This window comes from Vicugna pacos, chromosome 5, assembly GCF_048564905.1.
Source record: "Vicugna pacos chromosome 5, VicPac4, whole genome shotgun sequence".
Lineage (NCBI taxonomy): Eukaryota > Metazoa > Chordata > Mammalia > Artiodactyla > Camelidae > Vicugna > Vicugna pacos.
This window is the reverse complement of record NC_132991.1, coordinates 10,642,330-10,649,869: the sequence shown is the minus strand read 5'-3', so window position 1 is coordinate 10,649,869 and position 7,540 is coordinate 10,642,330.

The window sequence follows — 7,540 nt, the reverse complement described above, 5'->3', positions numbered from 1 at the left end:
AGACGGTTGTGACCGAGGCTTAATTACTCGCCACCATCGCGAGTTGACGTTGTTTCCTTTGAAACATTTTTTAAGGAGACGTTAGGTATGCATAGACAGTCAAAACGAGCAGCGAACGTTCAGTGAGGAACTTTATAGAAAACACTACTGAATTAACTTACAGTACATTTGTTAAACATGAGCACCTCTAATAATGACATTTCATTTAACAATGCCCTTTGTCTTTTCAGTTCATCAGTTACCTATTTCAGTAATGAACTGCAGTCATCCCATTCTGATTTTCTCCTAATGTAAAGGCTCAGCTCACTTCACTGCCAGTGAAGCGTGTTGCTATTATTCAGTTCCTGGCTTAGGAAAAAAGCTATAGAATATATCACAATTCTAATTGGCTAACAAATATTAAATCCTACGATTGTTAAGGGCACCCAGTGATTCTGTTTAGCTTTTGATGGGGATAAGTAAAATAAAGAAAGGGAAACGGTTTGAAGGGGAAAAAAAAAAGGTTAGTGTGTCTACTTTACGAGCAGTAACCCAAGTATCCATTGAAAAAATATGAGCACACATTATATTTAATAGCTCAAGTGTTATCTTAATTCTTTATCAACAATTCATGCAGAGAGCTTAATACCAAATATTTTAGTTAGGATTAACAATCTGTGAAACAGAAGGTTTAGCAAATGAGAGATGGAATTTGTTCCACCTGCAGTCATACTGGGAGGCAAATATAAGCTCCTGGAAGGCTGGGTTGTTCACGAGACATTCTTCTTCTGCCAAGTAAATGCAGGCAGATTTGGAAAATATCATGTCTCTTGTAGCCCTGATTCATACCTTCCAGGGAAGGCAATGAAGCCTGTGTCCAAACTTATTTTTCGTCCCTTTTGCAAAGCTTTCCTGGGAATGAAAGATAGGTGTCTTCCTTGTTTTCCTTTTTTTCCACGTGGCAGAATTCCCTAAAGCATCTCATACACAACCCAGTCCCCCCCTCCGCCGCCCCCGCCAACCTCTCTTTTGAACTCACCAAAACATCTCATTAGTAAAGGCAAGATTCAGCTCACCGTAATCTTTCCCCAGCTGAGGCAAAGCCGCACAATTTACAATAGATCTCTGGAAAACTGCTTTTTACCGAGTGCGGCTGCATCTATAGATCTCTCTCAATTACCCACAGTAAATTTAGGCATTGTACAAGAGCAAATTTTACAGTCCATGAAGAGATGAAGTGAAATCTAGATGAAATTCATTGTGACAGATTCCCAGTTAGTGCTCTGATGTGTCTGTATTACAGAAGATAGACATTCTATTAGCATGGAAGCTCCCATAATGGACTGTGAATCATCTCAGGTAATAGAGATGCCAAGCAGAATGACTGAAAAGCACTATTGAATTCCATTAGAGCTCTTTGTTTTTAAATCAGTCATTTCTCGTGAATAACCAACTATACACTTCTTGACCCTATCTCCAAGTGATAATTGTGGACTAATATTACAATACATTAATCTGAGTTACTGTGCAATTAGCATTTCCGTCGCAGGCTGATTTGGGGGTTCTTCAATGCAAAGGCCCACTCCTTTGGAGGCGGAAACTTGTGTTACAAATACACTGTTTCAGAAATAGGCTCTTCCACAATCCTGTCTTTAGTTATGTTTCAGCATCACTGGACTCGTTCCTCGGTCCTACTGTGTACAAGGATTTTTTTGCATTGTGACTTTGTGACTCTTCCCCCACCTCTTTTTCCTTTAAAGACTCCCCCTGCACCAGATCAGACATCTGGGGCCAAATAATTATCACAGAGGTAAGTCTGAAAGGAAACCATGTTAAAGAAGCCAGGCTAGCAAGACTTTATTTTAAATGTGTAGTTAATCATCGGGAAAATAAAGAATGTCACATTCTGTTGCATAAACAGTCCCACCTAATCTGTCGGTCAAACATGATTGATCAGGCTTAGTCACTACTCAGATGTTGAGTACAGGGTGAACAGTTTGTGCAATGCTGTGACACCTTCGGGATGCCTGCATGATCACCACTCGTACAACAGCTCGAGTTATGTGAGTTATTCTATTCAATTACAGCATAAACGCACAGCGCTTAGACCACCTGAACAGAAGGCGTTTCTTAATTCATTGCATTTGATACAAATGCAATAACAGCTTGTCATGAGGCAAAGCTGTCTTTGGCCAAAGGCTCTGAAGTTAACATATATACATTAAAGACCTAACAAATCTCTTCCTGTATCCAGTGTCTTCCTCCTGATTTACAAGGCAGGAGAGAGGTCATTTTGAAAGGGGACTGTGGATCCAAAGCGCGGCAGCGTGTTGAGTCACTCAGTAGTCTCCCATAAATCCCCGGGGACAACTTTAGAAAGAGTCGACTTTACCTCTTCTGTCTACGATCATCTATTTTCACATCAGGATGAACAACATTATCCTCGTCGTGGGAGAACCCGAGACTAGCGCCTCGACGCCAGGCTCTCTCCTTAATGTTGTAATGACAGGTGTAAGATTAACTTTGTTAGGTGTCTAGCCACTCATGCAAACTAAATTAAATTAATGGAACAAATTTCTCTCATAATTAAGATAAAAATTCATGTCAGCTGTAACCTTGCTGTACACTAATTATATACAAATGATTTATCATCTGCTTCGCCCAGAATATTAATCCTTACCTCATTGATAACTGCAGCCAGTGTTAAGAGATGAGAGTTGATTAACTATGACAGATTGAGCAACCACAGCCCTCAGTGCCGCACACGCGGTGAAACCAGTCACACTCAAGGAGCACTCCGCGTTTCAGACGCATTCCCATGGAAACAGATGCATGCTTAATGAAGGATACTGAGATTATTTTCAATAATGACTGATATTGGAACAGTGGGCAGAGCTGATCAATAACAATTAGCCACTTAGTCTGCTAAAGACATGGTTAGAGAAAGCAGGTTATTTACACATTAGTGGGACCTTATTCGAAGACGAGGACTCCATAATGTCTCTATGCTGTACCGTTTCTCGCTTCTCTGTTCTCCTGCCGGGGAGGGGTTGCGTGGTGCAGAGATGGTAATGTGCCAAGCGCCCTCCTGTCGCCTCTGAGGGCCTGCTTATGAAATGAGTGATTGATGTTGCCAGCGGTTCTTTGGATGCTCTCAAGATAGCTGCCAAATGTATCAAGGAATGTCCAAAAGCAACTGTGACCATGAAACTCATATTGCTTTGTAGGGATTTGGTTTGGTGGAAAACTGTACTGCCAAGGCGTAACTCAATTGTACAGAAAATTCTTTTGATCTTTCATTGTGTGCTCTTTTATTTAATTGTAAAGAGTCCAAGGCGAGTGGTGCAGATATTTAAGGAAACTCTGCCCCGAACTCCTGTTATACTGGCTGCAAAGGGCTTTAATAACATAAATTTAATAATGGCTTTCAAAGCTATTTGGAAATTTGCACTTTTATTTTGTATTAATTTGAATCACCCCAGGAGTCGAGATCTTGTAATGCTAATTACTAATATAGACTCCCAGCATCCCTGCCCTGACAGTCAGCTTGGAGAAATCCCAACTGCCTGTGCCAAAAAGTGTTAATAAAAAGTGATTAGCTACTTAGGCCAAGTCATATTATAAGAATGCATTATATTTCCCTTGAATGGGTCTTCGTGCATTCTCATTTCTCTGAATGAAGAAAATCGTGGAGGGAGATGAAAATGAGGCATTTTCAGCTGGCATTGTTACTAAAAGAATCACGCTTTTAAAAAAAAATCAGAGAATATGTATGACTGAAACATTATGCTGGACAACAGAAATTGACACAAGATTGTAAACTGACTATACTTCAATAAAAAAGAATGCAAATAAAAAAATGGGAGAATGCCTCTTTCTCCACACTTCTTAGGCTTTAAACTCTAGATCTGAAAAATGCAAATAAAGAGAAACATATTCTGCATATTTGCCGGTCTAGTCCATCTTTTTTTCTTTCTTTCTTTCTTTCTTTTTTTTTTTGGTTATGCAGACCTATGTGTGAACCAGTGCCAACAGCTGTCACCAACTCCAACATGCTACATGCCTGTGAGAAGGTTTAAGTTTAGGTAAAGAAAAGAACGTAGCATTTTTGTTGTCTTTTCACCCTGTGGGATGGATGTTCCCCACTTAAATCATCAGCCACAGGGTATCTGTGGCTGGGACTCCACACAGATGCTAATGAACTTGGAACAACATTTATGTGGCTGAACAAAAATTGATCCTAAACACCCCAAGTCAAGCGCAGCCAACAAGAAATAGACTGACACACTTCTATCAGGAAGGCAACCGGAATGTCAAACTCTTGAATGATATTAGGTGAACTCAGCTCTGTTTTACCATCTCAGTAAATAAATCTAGAGATGATAAACAATCATAAATAGCTGTAAAGAGTATTCCATAAAAATCAAATCTTAAATGTACCTACATACCACTCCCATATAACTACCCTCCTCGCCACCAGAAAGAACCTTTTGCTAAATCTCCAGGTGGAAATAGATTTACATTTAACACAAAGGTAGTGTTAATTTTATATATATATATAAAATATGTATATTATATATATATTTTTTTATAAGTCTACAGGGACTAGAGTATTGGAAGGAAATAAAACAACATTCTTAGGATGCAGGCTCACTGGAGTATCTGTTTATTATCTTTCCCAAAGCACCATGATCTTACTCCAATGCTGAGGACTTCAATCCTTACTATGGTGAAAACACTGCACCCCTATACCCTGGCTAGAAAGGCGGTGGAGGCAGTCACCCTTTGCCTATCATCTGAACAACACAATTATTGGGAAGATAATAAGATTATCCAGGCTTTTGCTTCTCAAAATTATACTGAGGAACACCGACTGAGTCCTGTTTCTTGTGCATCCATCTTTAAAACAAATAAGGGAAGTGAGAATGTGCCGCTAAGCTAATGAGGACTGTGAGACAGAGCCATAGATACATTTTCTCACTTGCCTAATGAGCAAAGTGACAGACAGTGAAACAGTTCACACTTGAGTAATTCTCTAGTCATCAGCAACTGTGGCGGGGCCCCTCTTGCCCGGGCTTTGGAGGAGGCTTGTAGGGAGATGTAATGAAGAATTGCACTGCCCCCCCCCACCCTGCTGGCTGGAATAAGTTATCACAAAGAGAGAGGTCTTGGGGTACACTCCCCGAGGAAATTTAACCAGGAAAAAAAAAAGAGTCCATTTAAGGCCTCTTCAGCCATAGATTCAATTAGAATTAAATTAAAACAATGGAAAAAAGAATCACCTATCAGGCCAGCTGCCTGAGGGGGTGGGGTAGCTAAGAAACTGAAAGGTGATGACCCCTCACTATCCAGCTGTGAACACTGCTTTTATTTATTAAAAAGATTTTAATTGAAGTATAACAATGTTGTGTTAATTTCTGGTGTACAGCATGGTGATATATATATTCCTTTTCATATTCTTTTTCATTATAGGCCATTACAAGGTATGGAGTATAATTTCCTGTGCTATACAGTAGGACCTTGCTGTTTATCTATTTTATATACGGTAGTTAGTATCTGCACATCTCAAACTCCCAGTTTATCGCTCCACACCCCCTTTTCTCCCTGGTAACCATAAGCTTGTTATCCATGTCTGTGAGTCTGTTTCTGTTTAGTAAATAAGTTCATTTGTGTCACTATTTTAGATTCCACATATAAGTGATATCATATGATTTTTTTCTTTCCCTTTCTGGCTTACTTCACTTAGAATAATGATCTCCCAGGTCCACCCATGTTGCTGCAAATAGTATTATTTTATTCTCTTTTATGGCTGAGTAGTATTCCATTGTATAAATATACCACAATTTCTTTATCCAGTCATCTGGATGTCGATGGACACTTAAGTTGTTTCCATGTCTTGGCTATCGTATATAGTGCTGCTGTGAACATTGGGGTGCATGTATTTTTTTGAATTAGAGTTTCCTCCAGATAAATGCCCAGGAGTGGAATTGCTAGATCATATGGTAAGCCTATTTTTAGTTTTGTTTTTTTTTTAATTTTCTTATTGAAGTATGGTCAGTTTCAATGTGTCAATTTCTGGCATATAGCATAATGTCTCAGTCATACTTAGCGTCTAGAAAAACACTTCTTTGACTCATGGATTGGGACTTTTAATTATTTCATTTAAATTATTTTATTTACTTAATAAAGATAGTCTGTATTTTATGGAGGTGAATCAGATGTTTGGAGAGTCTGAAAGCTAGCCACAGGCTGCGCAAGCAGGGCATGATGAGACCAGGACCAGACCAAGGTTCCCTGGGCTCTTTTCACTCACCTGTCTGTACGTAGAGGATGAAGGCCTGTGGATGGGCTAGGAAGGCCTACAGTGGATGCAAAGTAACAGAAGCAAATGATGTCCTGCAGGCTGTGGTAAAGACTTTCTGTTGCCTGTATGTTTGTGTGTTGAAAATTACTGGTAAAGAAACAGTACTTGGAACTCTTTCAGCTGGATTAGCGTTAAGGGGAACTATATACTAAGAAGGTTCACCTTGTTTGCATGCGATGATTGCCAGACTGAAGAGGTCTGGGTGGGTTAAAAGGAGGTCTAAGACAAGTCATGCAAAAAGGCTGGATATGGTCCAACAAAGGAGGGATGGTTTCGATCTTACAACAGTGTTGATTATTAACTTATTGGCACCTAATATTCTTTCGGTAAATACATGTATTATCTCTAATCATAATGGCAACACTAAGAGGGTGTGTGCTATTATTATTTCGATTGTGTAAATGAGGAACCTGAAACTCAAAATGGGATGTTTCTTGCCCATCACTGCCACCTTCCCCCTGGGGCCCGGCAAGCTGGTGTGACCCAAGGGCCAAAGCTCAACATCCAATATGTTCAGTTTTCAGTTATTTGTTTTGATGTCACTTATATCATGTGTACCTATGGCATAAAACCTGTTTAAAATATTTAGCGCAGTCTGTATCTTTTTATCTGAAGGCTTCAGTGACCACAATATCTTGGAAGCTAAGTGGGCTGGTGCCAGCGCTTAGAAGAGAGTCGGTTACCACGTGCCCAGGCTCCATCTTTTAGAGGTTCTTGACTTTATTCAAATTACTAATCACTTAGAGCATCACTAAAAGCCTTTCTCCCTTGCTCCCCATGCATGCTTAACCTAATTAACTATAAATGAGGAAAATGCTCTCCACATTAAAAGAAAATGTTAACCTATAAATTATCCTACTCTTTCGGGTGAGGCTAAGAGCTCCTTTATAAAGCTCAGCTATGGGCACAAACTCTCTGTTTATGTGCCTCCCATGCCCTCCCTCCCTAGAATGGGCCACAGAATCTTTGGTCCATCTTGTTCTCTTCCTCTGTATTGATTATGATGCTAAGTGTATTTCTCAAATGGTCCCCCTTCGTGTTTGCTTAAATATCCTCAGGAAACTAGAATAATAGAGTGGAGAGCCTCTAACATGCCCTCAGGAGCTCCTTGGGGTAGAAAAATAGCAAGTGACTTCCTAGACTCATCCCTCAGTCCAGGAAATTCTGATCATCACCCACCTCTGTAGACAGATCCAG